Source organism: Typopeltis vanoorti, chromosome 20 (genome assembly GCF_054136105.1).
Source record: "Typopeltis vanoorti isolate ZY-2024b chromosome 20, IOZ_Tvanoo_1.0, whole genome shotgun sequence".
In the NCBI taxonomy this organism is placed as follows: Eukaryota; Metazoa; Arthropoda; class Arachnida; order Uropygi; family Thelyphonidae; genus Typopeltis; species Typopeltis vanoorti.
The window spans coordinates 94,991,175-95,012,619 of record NC_143568.1 but is presented as its reverse complement, the minus strand read 5'-3'; the positions used below and the strand labels follow the sequence as shown (position 1 = coordinate 95,012,619).

General features: G+C 39.0%; 1 protein-coding gene across 1 annotated transcript in view; it reads right to left on the bottom strand.

Moving 5' to 3' along the window:
- Positions 1-21,445, bottom strand: part of LOC150095678 (sorting and assembly machinery component 50 homolog B) — a 40,735-nt gene that overhangs the window by 2,724 nt on the left and 16,566 nt on the right. The window lies entirely within an intron of this gene.

Here is a 21,445-nt window from a genome sequence, read left to right as displayed (position 1 = left end):
GGTGGCATTCTACGTGATCCCCATGCTCTAACTAGTATATTTAGCAGTGAGGAAGAAAGAAATAATTAAATTCATCAAGTTATCAATATGTGAATTTTCCTTGAGTCATGACAGATGCTGAGATATCTACAGTGTCTGGTTTATAAGCAGGTAATACATTACATACATCTTCAAGGCCCACTCTTCCTAACTGGGTTGTGGGGGCAACAGCTGCAAGAGGAACTTCCAATGGTCACAATCCTCTACCACCAAGCTCAGGTGTTCTGATGGGATTCCCAAACGTGTCCACCCAAGGTTTTGGATGTAATCTATCCAGCGAGTCCTTGGCCTTCCATGTGGCCTCCCACCCTCTGGCTTGGCAAAGAGGGCCTGCTGAGGGAGCCTCTCTTGTGGCATTCTGACCAGGTGCCAGTACCAACGTAACTGTGATCTCTCAACACAGAGAAGCAGCGGTTGAGTATTGAGGGTTTCCCGAACTGCAGAGCTTCTAACTCTGTCGAGTTTTGTCAGCCCCGCAATCCCTCGAAGGAATCTCATTTCAGCCGCTTGGATTCGTGTCCGCATTCTTTCAGTCATTACCCAACTCTCATGACCATAGGTGAGGATGGGGACATAGACTGTATTGAAGACAGCCAACTTTGCCTTCTGGCTTAACCCCTGCTTCAATACTACTGAACGGCCAAGCTCCCGCAATATTGAGCTTGCCAAGCCAATTCGAGTATCTAGCTCTACGTCCCATTTTCCATCATTCGTGAATACGGACCCAAGGTATTTACTTCTCCACCTGCCTCAATGGGACTCCACTTACATTTAGAGTGCACTGGGATGGTTGTCTTGAGACCACAAATGTTTCAGTTTTGGCCACACTGATCTTCATTCCGGCATCTGCACAAACAGCTACAAACCTATCCAGGGTCTGCTGGAGGTCATCTGTGGAAGAGCTAAGCAGAACTAAGTCATCTGCAAAAAGCAGATGTCCAATGCTACATTTTCCAATTCTGACACACTCAATGCCTCGGCTGTGCCTATCAATCCAATCCAGAAAAGGAGGGGTGACAGAACACACCCTTGGCGGAGGCCAACGGAGACCGTGAAAGGTTCAGACTTTGTGCTGTTTACCCTGACACAAAACTCTGGGCATTCATACAGGGACTTGATGGCAGCTAATAGTTGACCATCCACTCCATACTCCTGTACTACTTGCCAAAGCTTATCCCGAGGAACCCGGTCATATGCCTTCTCCAAGTCCACAAAATGTGTAGACATTCTTGGCATATTCCCAAGATTTCTCAACGACTTGCCTTAAAGTGAAGATTTGGTCAGTTGTGCTTCTACCAGGACGAAAGCCACATTGTTCTTCCTGGAACTTTGACTCAACTATGCTCCTGCACCATCTTTCCAAGTACTTAGCATACACTTTCCCAGGCAGGCTGAGCAGAGAGATGCCACGATAGTTACTGCAATCCTTCTGGTCTCCCTTCTTAAAGACTGGTATTATTATGTCTGTCTGCCATTGCTTTGGTGCTCGCCCAGATATCCAAGCAGCCTGACACACTCGAGTCAGCCAGAAAACACCGTCTCGATTTAAGGCTTTTAGCATTTCGAGCTGAATTTCATCATCGCCAGCAGCCTTGCCTGATTTTAGTGATTTTATTGCTAAATGGACCTCTTCTGCTGTGAGACTAGTCATTGTCCCAATCTGCACCTCTTGGATGTCCACAACTGCTGGGCCACCTGGGCTAAGAAGGCTCTCAAAGTATTCCCTCCATCTGTGGAGGTATCCTTCTCGGTTGTTAAAAGTGCACCATCAGAGCTTTAATTGCCCTTGCTGTGCACGATTTCCTCCCTCGAAGGCGGCGGATGGTCTGCCAGAATACTTTGTTTGCATTTGCATAGGATGAGTCTAATCTTTCTCCAAAGGATTCCCAAGCCTTCTGCTTTGCTGTCTTTACTGCCTTAGCAGCAGCTTTTCGTGCCTCAGCATAGCGCAAACGCATCTCAGGTGACCTGACTCTAAGCCATGTTAGGTAGGACTCCTTTTTTGCCCGGACAGTTTTTCGGACTTCTTGGTTCCACCAAGGTGTCCTTTTCTCACTGCCCGTTGCCATGCCGAGCCGCTTTCTGCCACACCATGAGAGTGCAGAGGCAGTGACAGCTGTTCTGAACAGCTTCCATTCCTCCTCAACATCAGCAGTATGCTTGGGGATCTCTTTGAACCTGGAGGAAATGTAATCTGCAAAATTCTTCCTCACAGCCTCATTTTTCAATGTCTCTCATTTCACGTGGTAAAACTGCTTAGGCCTACCAGCGTCAATGGTAGCATCTGGTTTCTGAAGCCATAGAGTGCACACAATAAGGTGGTGGTCAGTTGACAGTTCTGCCCCTCTTCTCACACAAACGTCCAACACTGAGGAAAATAGGTCTGCTGAGACTATAAAGAAGTCAATCAAAGACCTTTGTTCTAGTGTATCCCTGTACCACGTATATTTATGAACTTCTCGGTGCTGGAAGAAGGTATTCATTATGGACAAGCTGTTAGTACAGCAGAAGTCCAATAATTTCAACCCATCCGTGTTAAGGTCAGGGGCACTGTTCCTCCCAACCACACCCCTCCATGTCTGGTCATCTGTTCCAACATGTGCATTGAAGTCACCCATTAGCAGGACTGATTCCATGTCTGCCACCCTGTCAAAAGCAGCATCCACTTCTTCTAGGAAGACAGAGTATTCTGACTCCAGATTAGGTGCATACGCTTGCACCACAGCCAAATCATGGTTTTTCATCTGAATGGAATCCACTCAGCAACACAGTCTGACAGCTGAGGGCTTGTGAGTATCCCCACACCTGCATGAGCAGACATTGTCGGGCTCACGCCAGAGTAGTAGAGCTTCCACCCCTTATCCAGGTCGACAGTTCCAGAGCCTCTCCTCTTGGTTGAAGAAAGCCCGACTAAGTCTAGCCGGTAGCGCTTGGCTTCCTCAACCAGTTCCAACTCCTTCCCTGTCAGAGAGAAGATGTTCCAGTTGCCTAAAGTCATAGTCTGGTATCGTTGTCATTTCCATCCATTTGCAGAACCATTTCTTTGCACTGCCCCTAAACACCTCCCCAAATGGGTAGTGGGCCCATTGATGAGGTTTCCTCTAGCAGAGTGCTGAGGAGTGGTGTCTAAGGGAAACTGTAACATATTTTTCGAACGGGTCCCTCTGCCTAAAACCCGAACGCGTCCCTTGGTAAGTCGCGCGACGGACGATGCAGTATGAACATTTTTTCATGGCCTGATCATGTTACAGTGTTTGATAATGTCCTGTTAGCACAAGACGAAATGACATAGAAAGATAGGAAGGATTCCCCTCGAATATACTCTAATAGCATTCGGGAGAAGGAGCAAGAAGAGAAGAAAGAAAGAAGCAAGGGAGGAAGAGGAGGGATCAGTCTACAGATAATATAACAGATTTATATTACATGAAGTAAGGCATGGTCCAGCATCAGGTACCACACCCGTACTCACTAAAGTGAGCCCCTGAGAGAATGGTGCGTGATTGGAATGGATTGCCATTGGAGGTTGTGATTGGAAAAATCTAGCCCTCACCCCCTTCTTAGCAGCATTAATTCTCAGCTTCCAAGAATATTTTTCAATAAATTGAAAAATTTCATCAAATGAAATCCTGTATGACCCTTTCAGAAGTTTGTAAGTCACAATCATATTACCTCTCTTTCTCCTGTTTGCTAGTGTCTGCAGTCTACAAATTCCCTATCTGTCTTCATAATCAGTATTCCATAATCCTGATATCATTTTTAACACTCTCCTCTGCACTCTCTCTCCAATATATCAGAATCACAATGGAAACCAGTAGACCAGACCGGCGCACAGTAGTCCAAGTGAGGTCTTATCGATGTACTGTAAAGAGGCAAAATGACATCCTTATCTTTACATGTGAACATTTGTTTCAGCATTGCCTTTTGAGTTGTATTTGCAATCTTTGTTACATGGCCCCTGAACTTCAACTTCTTCTACTAACACTCAAGGATCCATAGCCTCATCAGTTTCTTCAAGCATAATCCCACTAATATAATATGACATTAGATATCTAATCATGATAAAGTGCATGACTTTACATTTACTGACATTGAACTGACATCCATTTTCCCATGCCCACAATTCCAGCCTATTCAAGTTATTCTGCAAGTACTGCATATCAGCAGCATTCCTGATTATCCTACCTATCTTTGCATCATCAACAAATAGCTGTATGTCATGTCAAATCCTTCCCAATATCATTAATGTATAGATTGAATAACAGTGGACCAAGCACTGATCCTTGTAGTACACCACCTGTTATTTTATTATTTTTATTATTATTATTAATAATAAACAGGCAAAAATAGCTGTATAAATAATAATTATTATTAATCTTTGTAGTGGTTATGAGCAGTACTACCCTTACATCTCGTCCAGACTTGATATAGGCCTAAGCCTTTACAAGTGTTTTGCCCTATGCCTGTTCTAGTTATCATTGTAGTCATTCTCTGGTAGCAACACCATGCCACCAGTGTGCCTTGTAGGGCCCTCAAGGAAAGAACTTTTATATCCTTCTGCGCAAGCCCAAGCTGTTTTAAGTCCTTATAGCTATCTGCACTACATACGGCATGTAAAGAGATGGTGGTGCTAGTAAACCTTGGAGTTTCCCCATGCTCCTCCTGTATCTTACTAATTAGATCTTGGTTATTCTTTAATAGTTTACCTCTAATATTCTCTAATAGTTTACCTTATTATTATGGCTATAGGCAAATGTGCACCCAGTCCCACCACCTGAGCATCAACTACCCAAACATTACCATTTCTTTTAATCACTAAGTCTGGCTTACGCAAACCGATGGAGGTCCTATAATGTGGTTCCACCACGGTTTCCCAACCTTTGTTCTTAAAGCAGTTGTTCAGAATGGAGACCACTGCGTCATACCTCCGCACGTGGACCCCATGGGTGTGGAAGCAACATTGGGCTATATGAGACAATGTCTCACTGTAGTGGCAGCCAGCCCTAGTTTGAGTCGTTACTAGCCCATCGAGCTGTGCGGGCAGGGCATTGATCCTCATCCTGATGAGATCAATATACTCGAACCCAGGGAGGAGTCTGGTGCCATCCCTTACCCAATCGTGCCGGAGAGGCACCAGATATGACTCTTTTAAAGTTGCATCATCTACAGAATAGTGCAACAGGGATGCCCATCTCTTGTGTTATGCAGTTGCTGATTCAATTAAGGTACCTTGATAATGGGACCAGCCTTTAGCCTGTATTAATGGGCTATAGAAAGCCTCTCTGCAGATAGGGGAAGAAGATAGTTCTAAGTTCGCAATTCTGGACAGCCGCAGGCGTGGGATTAGCCATCTAAGTGATGGAACCCTGAGCTCACTGTCCTTCACCCTTGCGTGGAAATATGCAGTAGGGGTGTCAGGCGGCAGTCAGAGCCATGTTCTCACAGCTGAACAGATAGCCCTGTCAATTCGGGACAGTACCGAGATATATGTCCTACCTAGCACCAACTTGTGGTAAAAGAGAGGTAGGAGATAGTGGGAAAGGAGAAACAGTCTTTGCTGGGGCTTGAGAGTAGCTTTCCTGAAAGAAGTGATCCCAGCTTCTAGGATAGAAAGGACACAAGACCTTACCTTTGAGGTGAACATGATACCGAGGTATCTCCACTCTTCCAGGATGGTGAAAGCATGCAACGGCCTCCCATGCAGGGAAAACTCTATAGTCTCGACCTTAAGCTTCTTGTCATGACCACAGGGGACAAGAGCTAAAGAGCAGGACTTCTCTACATTAATAGAAAGGCCTCGAATAGAGAAAACGTCAACTGCTCGGTCAAGGAGTTCCTGCAAACCTACCTTAGAAGAGGCTACAAGAATGAGATTGTCTGCAAAGGCCAAAGCATTAAAGGAAAAAGCGCCTAGAGAGTAGCCTATATGGCTAGGAAGAGAGTGAAGAAACTTGTCTATGAGGCAGTTAAAGAAATGGGGAGATAAAGGATCACCCTGGCAAACACCCTACAATGCGGAAATAGAAGTTGCACGGGACCCTGTACTGATAGTGATGGAGCTACCCAAGTATAGCTCCATAACATAGGAAAGAAAGGGTTCTGGACATCCAGCAATAGACAGCGCTCAAAGGAGAGCAGGAAGGGAGATGCTATCAAAGGCTTTTTGGAGGTCCAACGATGCCATATATAGAGGCTTAATGTGGCGTCGGGAATCAGTTTCTTTCTTCAGAATGAAGATAGTTCTTGAAGCACGTAGGTATGGTGGTATTGTTTTACTGGAAAGGAGAATGTCTAATAAGGCTTGAAGAATCTTCAATGGCACCTTCCGAAGCCTAGCTGCAGGAAAGCCATCAGGTCCAGAGGCAGAGAAATTGGATGGAAGAGCTGCTTTGATCTCCTGGATAGAGACAGGCTGGTATATTTGAAGGGCAGGTATATTGATGTATATTGGCTTCGGCCTTTGCTCTGGTAGACCATAGTATGTTGTGCTGCATTTCAGTGCAAAGTTTTAGAAAATGAAATAAAATGTTGAAGGGTTATTATCATATAAACACTGAAGAGATTTTTTGTATGGTAGAACGAGGAAAAGGAACAAAAACAAGAGGCCATCTCTAGAAGTTGCAACTGGAGGTGGTGAGTAAAAGGGTAAGGTAAGTTTTTTTACATGGAGAGTTGTAGGAGAATGGAATGCATTGCCTGAAAGGGTGGGTGAACACGCAGACTGTGGATAATTTCAAGGATTAGTAGTATAGACTGTGTTCACCTCCTGTAATGAGTCTCGTGACTCCATGGGGATTAGGAAAATAATAATTATTAACAAGCAGAGTGATGTAGGTAAATATTAAAATAAGGAAATGAATAGTGACACCTACTTGTGCCCATGGTTCACAACAGAAGGTTCTATTAAGGAAAAAGTGGAGGAATTTTGCCCTAAACTTTTGCTCTAGCCCTATATGGTTTAACCATTATATCAATGACATTGTCAGTGAATTGTAAGGGGATGCGAAGCTGGGAAGGATTATTAATAATAGTGCAGATGCGGCAGCCCTGCAAGAGGATTTGAATAAGCTAGATAGATGGGCAAACGAATGGAGGGTGTCGGTTTAATGCAGCAAAATGTAAAGTCTTGAGGTTTGGGAAACATCGATGGGACACTGCATACTCTATGGGAGGAGTTATACTGGAGGAAGTAGGGGAGACGAGATCTGGGGTTGATGATTGATAGAAACCTAAAATTTAGGGGACAAATTGCAAAGGTGGTGAAGGTAACACAGAGGATTGCTGCAATAATGAGAAGGACACTGACCTGCAGAGATAAAACAGTTATCATTCCGTTGTATAAGACCCTGATCAGAGCACACTTGAACTATTGTTCTCAGATTTGGTCCCCAGGATTTGAAGGGGTTAAATTAACTGTGGAAAGGATACAAAGGCAGATAACAAAGATGGTTTCAGGACTGTACAATGATAGTTATGAGGATCGGCTGAAGGAATGTGGACTGCAGAGTTTGGTGGATAGAAGGAGAGGTGATATGATCGAGACTTTTAAACTGTTGAGAGGTGGTTACAGGGGAGTTCTTTCGCTTGGTTGAACAGCGGGAAGGAGTGATGACAAGAGGCCATCCCTGGAAGTTACGAAAGGAAACTGTGAGCAAGAGGGTGAGGAGTGGTTTCTTTGCATGGAGGGTGGTTAAACCATGGAATGCATTGCCTGATGGAGTGGTGAGAGCGAGAACGGTCAACGAGTTCAAGTAGTGGTATGATAGACTTTGTGTTTCTTAGGAAGGACTTCCCACGATGAGTCTTTTGACTCCATGGAGGCCTGAATGATGATAATAAATTCTCCGATGAGGAAGTCATCAGAGAAGGTAGCTGATAAAAAGAAAGGGTTGGTTCTTGGAGATCTTAACAGCAGAGATACAAAAATGTTTTAAGAAAATATAGAGAAAAAAAGCAAAGCTAATAATAACGGTAAGCACCTGTGTACTTCTGTTCAGGGCATGCACTAGTCATTACTAATACCATGTCCAGCATAAACATGTGAAGAAATGTATACAGAGAGAAGACACAAGAAATAAGAAACATCTTATTGATTATGTTATTGTATAGTATACCTTTTGACTGATTCAGGACACAATACTATAGAGGGAATTTGAATTAGAAATTATCACCATTTAATTTTGAGTGGGATAAAATTATCATATTGAAAATAAAGTGTGTAAAAAAAAAGCTTTAAAAAAGAATCAAAGTCTAGCTGCTTTCAGAAACGAACTGTAAACTCGAATACACAAATACTAAAAAAAAAAAAAAAAAAAAAAACAGCTAACGCCTTTTTTTATTCCCGTATATAGGGAGTAGGCGAGGCCATTTTAGCCCTAATACACAAATACTATTCAAGAAAAAAAAATGAGGGTTTGAAGACAAGTATGAAACCTTGAAGACTCGCTGGCAAACTCTGAAGAAAACAGTAACTAATTCTAACACCAATAACTACAGAAGCATATAGTAAAGTTGTCTACAAGGATAGAAAAACCAGAACATCATTGCAGACTCAGTCATGGTAAAGAAGAAAAAGCATATCGAAAGTGCTTAGCAAGAAAATCTGCATGTGTTCTGAGAGTTACAGTAAAATATGTAAATAAGCAAAGAAACAACATGTAAAAGCAGTTAAACAAAACTCATAGGCAGACTCAGATAAAAATACAGACGATAAATATAGACCATCAAAGTAGCTTAGAAATGGAGGGAAGAGCATGTAAAAAAAACGTGAGATGATAAAGATCACATGAAAACTGAAAATGAAGACATTCTAGATATCTGGTTTAATCAGTTTCAAGATTACTGATAAAACAAGAAGTGACAGAATAATAGTGGAAAATAATCAAGGTGATTGCAATCATGAATGCATATCAATACATGAAACAGAAAAGGCCTTCAAAAACCTGAATTGCAGACAAGTGCTGGAGTAGATAATATTTGATTAGAAATGCTCACATATGGAGGTATAAAAGTTTTACAGTGGCTATACTGCACAATTCATATGGCCTGTTCATAGGGTTAAATTCCAGATGACTGGGGTAGAGTTCTCATAATGCATATGTCAAAAGTGAAATATAACTAAATGCAAGAATTATGGAGGAATTACCTTAATGAGTATTCCAGGCAAGATTATTTACGAAAGCATACTTGAGAAGAAACTAAGAAAAATTATGGAAAGGAAACCAGGAGAGAAACAAGGACAATAGAGGTTATCAGTTTCAGATTTTCACTAAGACAAATAGTTGAAAAATCATGGGAATATAACAAGGATCTGTATTTGAGTTTTATAGATCTGGGAATTATAGTACCCATCTATAAAAAGGGAATAAAACTGAATGTAAGAATTACAGAGGAATTTCTCCACTAAGTGTTCCAGATAATATTTTTGCAAGCATACTTGAAAAGAGGTTGAGAAAGATTGCAGAAGAGAAACTTGGAGAAGAACAAGCTGCATTCAGGCCAAATAGAAGTTGTCAAGATAAGATTTTCACTTTAAGACAAATAGTTGTCATGGGAATATGACAAGGATCTGTCTGTACTAAGTTCTGTAGATCTGGAAAAGGCTTTTCAGACATTACTATTATATGGGGTGAATGGAACATTATACAGAGCAATATATAGTCTATATTTAAGTGGTCAGTCAGCAGTTAAAATTGAAGGAAATACAGGAAGATGGTTTGATGTAAAATCAGAGATAAGACAAGGAAGGATACACATTATTATGAGTCCACTCTTATTCATCATCTATATGGATTACATTATGAAAGAAAGTGGCATCGAGCATTATATTAGAATTATAGAAACCTTAGCTCTTTGCTTTATGCAGATGATGCTATACTCCTAAACACAACCAGTGCAAGTCTCCAGGAGTCACTTACTAAACTGTACCAGCTATTTAGGCAGTTTTTTAGTGAAGATGGCAGATTAAATCTGGAAATAGACAACAAAATAAGCAAAGCTGGTATGGTGGGTAGCCAGCTGAATAAATTTATATGGAATAAGAGAGAAATTAGCAAAAACACCAACTAGTAGTATACAAGACAGTGTTTAAACCAGTTTTAAGTTATGGATCTAAGAGTTGGGTTAGAAATAAAACACTTGATCAAAAACTCGAGACCACAGATACGAGGATTCTGAGAAAAATTAGGGGAATGAACAGATGGCATCAATGGCAGAATCACATTAAAAATGAAGATATTAGAAAGGAACTTGACATTATTAACATTCAAGAATGTGTTAGCAGAGCTAATCTAAGATTGTATGGCCACTTAAATAGAATCGGTGCAGGAAGGTTAGCAAAAGAGGCGTTTGATTCGAAGATAGCAGTAAAGAGACCCAGAGGAAGACCAAGGTCTAGATGGATGGATTGAATCGGTTAGACGTGCTTACAAGCATGAAATGTTAGATTTGGCCATATTGGAGTGCTCACAAGTAACATATTGATTTGGAGGTAAACTGTTGATAGGAGATTAATAATAATGTAAACTTAAATGTCATAGTAACCTGAACACCCCTTGGGGGTACATATCAAGAAATTGATGATGATGAGATCTGGGAAAGGAATGGTGATTATATGGTCTAAATCAGTGTTTTTCAAATATTTCTGACCAAAACACATAATAAAAAAAAGTATATTTTACTTCTCGACAAAGTGCTCAATGATATCCCAAGGGGATGAAGTTTGTACAGTACCAAGCAACCCACAGCAAGGGTGGAGCAAGCCCCAAGAACTTTGCCACCTTTGAAAAATCAATTTAATATCTGATACCCATCAGCTCCAACATATAAATGGATTTTTGGAAGGCAACAAAAAGCATGTAGCTTACCCCACCTTTCACCAAGTTGCCATGGTGTTGCCATACCTCCAGTGTCAGTCCTCTACACTGAGAAGAAATGCAACACACAGAAACACACAATTGCAGAGTGGGCATGCGAGAAGAAAGTTACATTCAATGGCAAAGTCTAAAGTGCTCCATATCTCACAAAAAAATCAAAACAACCACCTGTAACAGTCTTCCTAAGCAGAGAAGCTCTAGAGGTAGCAAGTGAGTTAAGATACCTAGGAGTAGCAATATATGAAACATTTAGCTTCAATAAGCACATCTCATATGTTGCCAAAAAAAGAAGGATTAAGTGAGGATCAGGCCAACAAGTGCTGAAAACATTATATATATTGGAGCTATACTACCACTGATATCTTATGCTGCACCTGCCTGGAAACATACTCTAACACCAATCTGCCTGAAAATACAAGAATTATCTCTTATATATGACGTCACTTCCGGAAGATATAATGAAAGTTACAACATCAATCCAAATTGCTATGAACATCCGCTTCACTACAGTAGGTGGCCTCACCCAGCAAAGAGACAATACAAAGAGAAGGAAAGCTCTGAAAGCAACAATTTCCAAATTTACACTGACAGAAGCAAAACCGAAAGGAACGTCGGTTGTTCTTTCATTGCATACAACATTATACAAGAATGCTGTTCTAGACTGCATCCTCTCTGCTCCAACAACCAAGCAGAACAACTTGGTATAGTTCAGTCACTTACATATCTTCGGGAATTAGAACTCACCACCTCTCATCAAAAGACGGCAACAATTGTAGAAGCACTATAAATGACATATAAAACCAGAACAACCATATAGCATTAATAGAACAGACAAGAAATCTGGTTCGGAAGCTCACTCCAGAGGGATGAGAAATCAAGTTCTGCTGGGTGAACACGCATACTAAGGTAGCAGGAAATTAGAGAGCAGATCAAGTGGCTAAAGAAGCAGCTAGAAACAAGTTACCAAAAGTACTCGAAATCTGCTATAAAAACACTTGCAGAAGAGAAAAGCCTAGACATGTGGGAAGAAGAATGGAAAACATCAAAAAATGGATCAACAACAAAAGAATTTTTGCCAAGCATCAGAAGCAGACTCTGGCTGAAAAAACATGTAATTTCTCCAGGTTTAACCATGCTACTAATGGGACATGGAAAACTAAGACACTACTTACACAGATTCCATATCCTAGAATCACCATCATCTGTTGACCACATACTTTACGACTGCTAGCTATTGGACTCCATCCGGATGCCCCTAATACAACACGTCATCACTTTCGGAGACAAGTGGCCAGTGTCAAAAACAGAGACTTATTGAAAAGTATTACTCAGAATTAATTAAATTTGCCAATAAGATCAACTTCCAGTCCTTGTAATCTAACATAATTACTGATATTGTGTGAATTATATAGTGTTAATATATGTATATATAAAAATATAAATACAAAAACTGATACAAAAATATAAATACAAATGCTAATCAGTACTCATAATACAAGCATTGTATGCAATGGAGCATGTAGGAATAAATTACCTAGTGGGAGGAAAACGCAAAATAAAACTGGAAGAAAAAAAAAAAAGCTTCCCAAAACACACATAATAAAATAAAATAAAAAGAAAAATGTAACAAATTTAATATCAAACATGAATTTTATGAACATTTAAATATAACATAGGAAAAAAATCAAAATAAACACCAAACAGAAATTTGGAAATATTTTATTCAATGCCATACATCTACTTGCCATAAGTTTTATGCTAAGTGATAGCAATAGGCACAGTGAAATATAGATTTCTGCTCTCTATGTCTGATTTAAGAAGACAAATGAAAACATCCTTGTATAGTGATAAATTATCTCTTCCCAACAGACACCATATTTCAAATGCAAAGAAACCAAATAGGTTTATTGCAACACTAAATACAGTATGGACACAATTAGTCTATCTACTATATTATTATTATTATTCAGGCCTCCATGGGGTCAAAAGACTCATCTTGGGAGGTCCTTCCTAAGAACATAAAGTCTGTCAAGATTCATCGAGGGGAGGTCCCCCTTAAGAAACACAAAGTCTATCATACCACTCCTTAAACTCGTTGACCGTTCTTACTCTCACCACTCCATCAGGCAATGCATTCCACGGCTCAACCACCCACCACGTAAAGAAACCACTCCTCACCCTCTTGCTCACAGTTTCCTTTCATAACTTCCAGGGATGGCCTCTTGTCATCACTCCTTCCTGCTGTTCAACCAAGAGAAAGAACTCCCCAGTGTCAACCCTGTAACCACCTCTCAACAGTTTAAAAAGTCTCAATCATATCACCTCTCCTTCTTCTATCCACCAAACTCTGCAGTCCACATTCCCTAAGCTGATCCCCATAACCAAAATTGTACAGTCCTGAAACCATCTTTGTACCCTTTCCACAGTTAATTTATTCCCTTCAAATCCTGGGGACCAAATCTGAGAACAACAAAGTGTGGTCTGATCAGAGACTTATACAACGGAATGATAACCCTTTCATCTCTGCAGGTCAGTGTCCTTCTCATAATCGCGGCAATCCTCTGTGTTACCTTCACCACCTTTGCAATATGTCCCCTAAATTTCAGGTTTCTATCAATCATCAACCCCAGATCTTTTGCCTCTCCCCTACATCTTCCAGTATAACTCTTCCCATAGAGAATGCAGCATCCCATCGATGTTTCCCAAACCCCAAGACTTTACATTTTGCTGCATTAAACCGACACCCCCATTCATTTGCCCATCAATCTAGCTTATTCATATGTAGCAACAATAATGTAAATTGGAGACATCTGGAATGAAAATGACCCAACTCTGCATTCATGATAAATAACTAAACTCCTACAAACACTATACATTATCATGAAGACAACACAAATTTTACAATTAAAATTTAATCAAAAACATTTAAACTAGCATGTCATATATATTTAAAACTTTTTTAAAAATGTGCCAATTCAACATGGAAGGGACAGATTAGAGACAATCAAGCAAGTTCCCTGTCTCGAAGGGAAATGCAAGATGTAACGGGGAGGTCCTTCCATCATGAACATTGTAAAGCTATGAAATCTATGAGATACATTGCGATATTTTCTATTATATTTCATTTTAAAAAAAAATGTTGGCCAGGACCTGCAACTTAAAAACACTGGTCTAAACAGTATATTATACTGAGCAATACATAGTCCATATTTAATTTTAAATCAACAGTATGAATTAAGAAGATACAGGAAGAGAGTTTGATGCTAAATCAAGTGTGAGACAAAGATGCAACATTATCCTCCACTGTTATTCATCTTTGTGGATCATCAAATGTATTGAAGCTTGATATCAAAATTGAAGATATTCAACTAAACTCTTTATGCAGATGATGACGTACTCCTAAAAAATCTAGCAAAAGCTGACAGTATTCCCTAACTAAATTGAATAATAGTTGCAATAAATCTGGTATGGCAATCAGCAATAAAACAGATTATGAAATTGGTAGGAAGAATTAAAACATTAAATGCATCCTGAATGGAGAACCTATAAAACAAGTACAACATTTCAAATATTATTATTATTATTTTCCTGACATTTGTGGAGTCACAAGACTCATCACGAGAGGTGAACACTAGTCAACACAAAGTATACACCACTCCTTAAACTTATCCAGTTTACACATTCACCACCCTTGCAAGCAATACATTCCATGCTACCACTTGCCATGCAAAAAACCTACTTATCCTTTTACTCACCATATTTTGCAACTTCCAGGGATGGCCCTTGTCCTTGCTCCTTTCCCTTGTTCTACCATATGAAAAATCTTCTCAATATTAATACAATAATGATCTTTCAACAGCTTAAATGTCTCAATCATATTCCCCCCCCCTTTGCCTTCTATCCACCAAACTCTGCAGTCACAGCATGACTCATGATTCGGAGGATGACCTTAGTCCATCCTCCTAATCAACATTGTACAGTCCTCATATAATTTTTGTTACCCATCTCTGCCTTCTTCAAGGTTACTTCATCACCTTTAAATCCCAGTGACTAGATCTGAGCACAGAAATCCAGATGATGCAGTCTGATCAAAGTTTTATACCATGGGACCAGCACACTCTCTCTCATGGTCAATGTTCTCCTCAACATTGCAGCAATTTTTCACAACTTTGCAAATCTCTATCCACAATCACCCCAAGATCTCTCATTTCTTCAAGTATAACTCCAACAAGTGAGTATGAACTGATGAACTCATTCATTTGCCCACCCTTCCAGCTTATTCAAATCCTATTGAAGAGTCAAGATATCAGCACTATTACTAATGACCCACCCATGCATCATCATCTGCAAACAACTGAACATCTCCCTGTGGTCCTGCGACAATATCATTAGCATAAAGATTGAACAGTAATGGTCCCAGGACTGAACCCTGTGGAACTTACAACCTTCCTACACCCTGATACTGCTCCCTCATATACAACTGTCTGATAAATATCAGAGAGGTACTCATCAATCCAATAACCTGATATCCAAACCCATATAAAACAACTTAAAAATAATTTGTCATGTGACAACACCCTTTCAAAAGCCTTGTAAAAAAATCCAGAAAAATGATTGTGTGCCTGACCCTTATCCACTGCTCTTGTTTTTCTATTGTAAGAGGTAACAAGATTACTAAAACAGGAGTGCCCTTTAAGAAAATCCATGATGGCCTGCATAAATAACAATACCCTCAGCTGCCCAATTCTGTATAAACGTTCTTACCAATTTCTCCAAAATCTTAACTACAGGAGAAATACAAACAGACCTATAGTTTGATATTGGCATTTGTTTCAATAATGATATACTATCAGCTGGCATATTGAAAAGAAATTATAAAATGGGAGCAAAACTCACATAAAATATCATAGACATGGTCAGTACAAGATCACAGAGTGGCAATTAAACATTAACACACAATTCTAAAGAGCACCACCTAAGTAGCTAATGTAAGATAACTATAAAAGGTCAATAATTTCCTAACTTATTAAAAATTAAAAAAAAAAAAAAATTATATATACTTAGACAAAATAAAGTTAGGAAAGATTAGCTGATTCAAAAAGTACTATCTCTCACAAAGGGAATAGATGTAGACCATTGGATCTCTTTAAGTTAGGACAATGAAATAAAGTTTCACATGTTTCTTAATGAAGCCATTCTATGAGAAAACAACATTTACGATGAACTTATCTTGTTCCAATGAATTCTACATTTAGTGTTGATAGCATGCTCCACAAGTTCAGATGGTTCAGGCTCATGGTATTTAATATAAGACTTGTGTTCGCTCAGCTGAATAACAACAGATCATCATGTTTATCTGAAATAAAATAACCTGCAAGAGCAAGGAATCTAGTAGATACCTGGAAAATTGAGAGGTGGAAGCTTGTCCTTAGCAGAAGCAAGAAAGGGTGGAGATTTTTCTGATGGGGTGAAAGACAACAACAACAAAAAAAAACATTCAGTTTTAAAACTTTCACTATGTTCACTAATGCCATGCAATCAGGGATAAGAATGCAAGTTATTTCTTCTGTATTTGAAGAGGCAGAGATACCATAACTGTTAAAAGCTCTTTTAATAAGTTGAAATTCTTTCTGCAACAGTTCCTCTGAAGAATTTAAGTACGGGCACAATGTACTAATGATTTAATAGTTCCAGACTTGACTAGTATTATGATGATGAGATTAAGCATGGTTATAACGGCCTGCATGAGTCTTCTTCTGAAAAACTGATGGTAGCCTTGGGATCCTCCTAGGATTGCAGTGCCATTCTCCTATCATATTATTTTATGTCGAGCCTATACACAAGAGGTTGGTTAATCAACCAAACTGTATATGGGTAGTGGGATGGGAAAGGAAGAACTTATTTACACTTGATTTAAAAGACTGTATCTTGTATTCCTTGGGAAACACAACAGGGAGAAGACTATTCCACAGTACAGATGTAGCAGGAATGAAGGAAGAAAAGAAACTTGTTCTGTGGGTTTCAAGGTGTACTGTGAAAGGAAGTTGGGGGGAGCTGTACATATTCCAATAGGCTTGGTACTTGGTGGGAGAATTATTGATGCTATTTCAGAGTCCAAACGTCTGTGTGAAAGTGGGGAGAATGAGTTGGTAAGAGATGGATCATTCATCAATCTAATTGCTCTCCTCTGTATTGAGGAATTTTTGCATTTTGAGTGAGCTTTTAGGAGCCCCACCCTAAACGTGAGCAGTATTCAATAGGTGAGTGGATTTGTGATTTGTATAAAGTTAATAGCTGTTCAGGAGTGAAGTAACTTGAGTGAAAGAGAAATCCTAGTTTTTTAGAAGCTGATGTAATGGTTGTGATGTGTATATGCCAGGAGAGGCTTGGTGTCAGGGTAATTCCAAGAAGAGAAATCTCAGATTGTTTGGATATTTGGGTGTTGTCAAAAATAATACTGGAAAAAAAAATGGTGCTTTTTTATGAGAGATAAGACAGAACTGGGTTTTATTAGCATTGAAATTGGCGAGGAAAAAACTAAATGGATTATAGCCATTGGCCAAGAAGGTGTGGCGTAAGTGAGCCAGTTCAGCATCAAGAGCATTGTCATTGGAACAGATTGCTCTCACTCTATGAGTTAGCGTTTTTAAAATGCCATATTGTTGAGAAGGATGATGGTGTGATTGTTTGTATAAGTATCTCCCTGTATGTGTGGGTTTTCTAAAAACTGAAAATGATAAGGAACTATCTGGAAGACGTGTGATAAGTGTATCCAGGAAGGGCAGACAGTTATTACTATCCACTTTACAATGGAACTGGAAGCTAATAACTGTCTGCCCTTCCTGGATACACTTATCACACGTCTTCCAGATGGTTCCTTATCATTTTCAGTTTTTAGAAAACCCACACATACACGGAGATACACAAACAATCACACCATCATCCTTCTCAACAATATGGCATTTTAAAAACGCTAACCCATAGAGCGAGAGCAATCTGTTCCAATGACAATGCTCTTGCTGCTGAACTGGCTCACTTACGCCACACCTTCTTGGCCAATGGCTATAATCCACACAAGATAAACAAAATATTAAATGCTCCTAAGAAACCCCTCCCACCATCCACCACAGAGAACTACAATAAAACAGTCACCATCCCATACATTAAAGGCACATCCGATAAGAATTCAAGAATTCTTAATAAACACGCACTACATTCAGACCATGTAGCAAATTAGCAACCCTTATCCTCTCACCCAAGGACAGCATTCCCCCTTTATCACATCCAGGAGTCTACCAAGTGCCCTGCTCATGTAATCAAGCCTACTACGGTTAAACAGGAAGAACTATGAACATCCGCATCAGCAAACACAAAAGATACGTCCGGAATTATCACTAAGGCAAGTCGGGCCTAGCAGACCATGCTCTCGATATCCCTGCACACAGGATCAACTGGAAAAACACAAAAGTACTACACAGAAGCTCTTACAAATCGGAGAGATTGTTCTTGGAGACGACAGAAGCCCTGAAACACACTCCAAATCTCAACAAATATGGCTGTATTAACTTGCCTAAGATCTGGGAGACAGTCATCTTAAGAAAAAAACTAGTTTTTTTTTTTTTTTTAGGACTCTAGTCTTATGTGATAGCTATAGGGTTTTTTTTTTTTTTTTTCAGAAAGAGGGCGCCAAAAATCAGGACTCTAGTCTTTGTGTTGCTGCTACAATTTTGTTTAACTAGTCCGTTGATTACACCATGTTGTTATAGTCTCGTGTATTGTGACAAACTGAAGATGCTCTGAAGATGCTGGTTATAACACCAGCGAAATATCAGCAATAAGTTAATAAATTAATTATTTACTTAGTTTCTGTGTTCTAATATATACCGTTAAAAAATAAACAACAATAAGCACAGCTTATTTGATATGACACAGATCTGTTATGAAATGTAATTAGTTTTATTATTTTATATGCCTTTAAAATGCCGAAGAGAAAGTGTGTTCTCACAGAAAAGCTAAGGACTGAATACCCTTTTATTATACCATGTAATTGTGATGGCAAAGTCGACGAGAAAGTGAAATGTACACAATGTAATTTCAATATTCAGCATATAACACGGCGGTCGGTCAGACATCATGCAGCACATCGCTACGAAGAAACACAAATTAGCAGAAAATGCAAGTGTAAGTAGTAAAGTGTCAGATTATTTTTCTAAAAAAAACAATGGGTGAAATGGAAAGAAATTTTGCAGCTGATGATGCTACATTTGCATATCATGTATGCATGCACAACCAGGGCTTCAGTTCGATGGACTGCACATCGAAAATAATCCGGAAACTATATGACAAAAAGTTCACTTGCGGTCAAAGAAGACTCGAGCTATAATTGCGAGTATATTAGCACCTTATGCAATGGCTGTTTTCAGAAACAAACTTGAGAAAGCTAATTATGTGTCAATAATGATAGACAATTCTAACCACGGTGCTTTGAAAATAGTTCCGGTTCTAGTTCGATACTTCAGACCAGAAGAGGCCATCAAAACTATGGTTCTAGAGTTTTTAGATTTACCGTGTGAAACTGCAAACCAACTTACAGAATATGTATGGTAACTAGTGACAAAGTGGAATATTGAAAAGAAAGTTGTTGCCGTGTCAGCAGATAATACTAATACAAATTTTGGTGGAAGTTCCAGAAGAGGAAAGAACAATGTTTTTTATAAATTGAAATCAAAATTGAATCGTACATTGATAGGAGTTGGTTGTTCATCCCATATCATTAATAATGCTATACGATGTGCAGCTGATACATTGCCCATGGACTTTTGTTACACCTGATATCTTCAGAATATAGAATTCTCAGCTATCATGGTGTAACATGAAGAATAAATAAAATAAATTAAAAACCCTGCATAAAAGATAATAGTTAAAATAATTAAAAGAAAAAAAAAGATTCTTGCATCCAATAATATATAAAAAAAAATATATATATAAAAGTTTTTGTTAAACTAACTAACAAAAGAAAGAATATATTAATATTGTGATATGATTTAAAAGAGAAAATTTAACTAAATAAGACAGAAAAGGATTAGTCACAAGAGATGGTATGTGAGAGGCTAGAGATTAAGTTATTAAGTAAGTTCATAGAAAAATTTTGGAAAGGGGATTAAATTAGAGGCTAACAAGAAAAACAACAGAAAATCACTTAAGGTCAATTCCCAGATTGAGAAATCGTTACGGGCCCGCCGATCAAATGACGTTTGGCAGAAAAACGCCACCCTAATTGGTCGGTGAAGTAAAAACAAGTAGGGGGGCAGAGAAAAGAAGTTAGAAAAAGTGCTGTTAGGAGAACAGGTATAAAAGGGTTGGAAACCCCCCCCCCCCAACGAGGCTTTTTTGGTTTTGGTTTTGATCCTGTTCCAAGGGAGTCCTTTGCGAGCTCTTTCGTAGGGATTTCACGGTGTTTTCCAGAGTGGTGAGATTGGAGTTATATCTCCACGTCACAACATGGAAACGAAAGTGAGTGGAATTTCTGTATTTCCTATGTGAGAAGCGAAGAATGCCATATAGTCGAGGAAAAGAAAGCATATTCTTTGTGTTTCGACTTCAGTGACAACTACGAGAAGGGGAAAGAAGTAAAGAAATCGACGTCCACGTGGCGAGTTGCACAGCCGATATATAGATGATCCAAAGTATGTTCGGAGTTACAAAAAGATAAGCCAGCGTAAGCCTAATTCAATTCCAAAAGGAACGTAGGAGAAGCAGATTATTGGTGAGGTTATATCAAGATAGTTCAATCAGAAGAAGGTCCATATGAAGATCCCAAGAAAGAAAGGTACTGTAAAATATATCTAATGTTAACTAAAATTTGTCTGTGATAAGTATCATAATTCTAATACGGAACTGTTGAGGTGACCAAGGAAAATTTATACTAGGACTTTAGTATCTGACAGAATATATTAAAAGTAAGCTGGCTAGTGTTAATGTTATGTGAAAAATTAAGTGTCCTGAGAATTTTGCATGTCTATTGTAATGTATTGGAAAGTTAAAAATGTCATAGTTGTGTGTTAGTGCAGAAAAAGGTTTAGTTAATCAACTTAAGTTTGAATAGTTAAATAGTGTGAATTAATCTTATTTGTCCATGTCAAGTGAATTTATGTGTTGAATTGTCATGGCGGCATGATCGTAATACTCATTATAGGATCACAGCCTAATTACTTGTAATAAGCTAATGGTAGTTTGTAGGTATTTAGTTTAGCATTAAATTGAGTAATCATAAAAATTGAATTGTACCATGTTAAGGAATTTAATAAACCTTTGTTTAATGATAAAAGAGTTGTCTGAAATTGTTGTCCAATGCACCACTTGAAAAATTACGAACCTAATCACGCGGGAAATTAATGTTAAGAGACAAGATAAAGTGTCACGACTGCAACATAGTTACACTTTCAGGCATATTTGAGTTCTTTCTCCTTGTTTTTGAACATAATATCTTAAACTAAATATCCCAAAAGGCACAGTATAAATACAAATATTAGGGG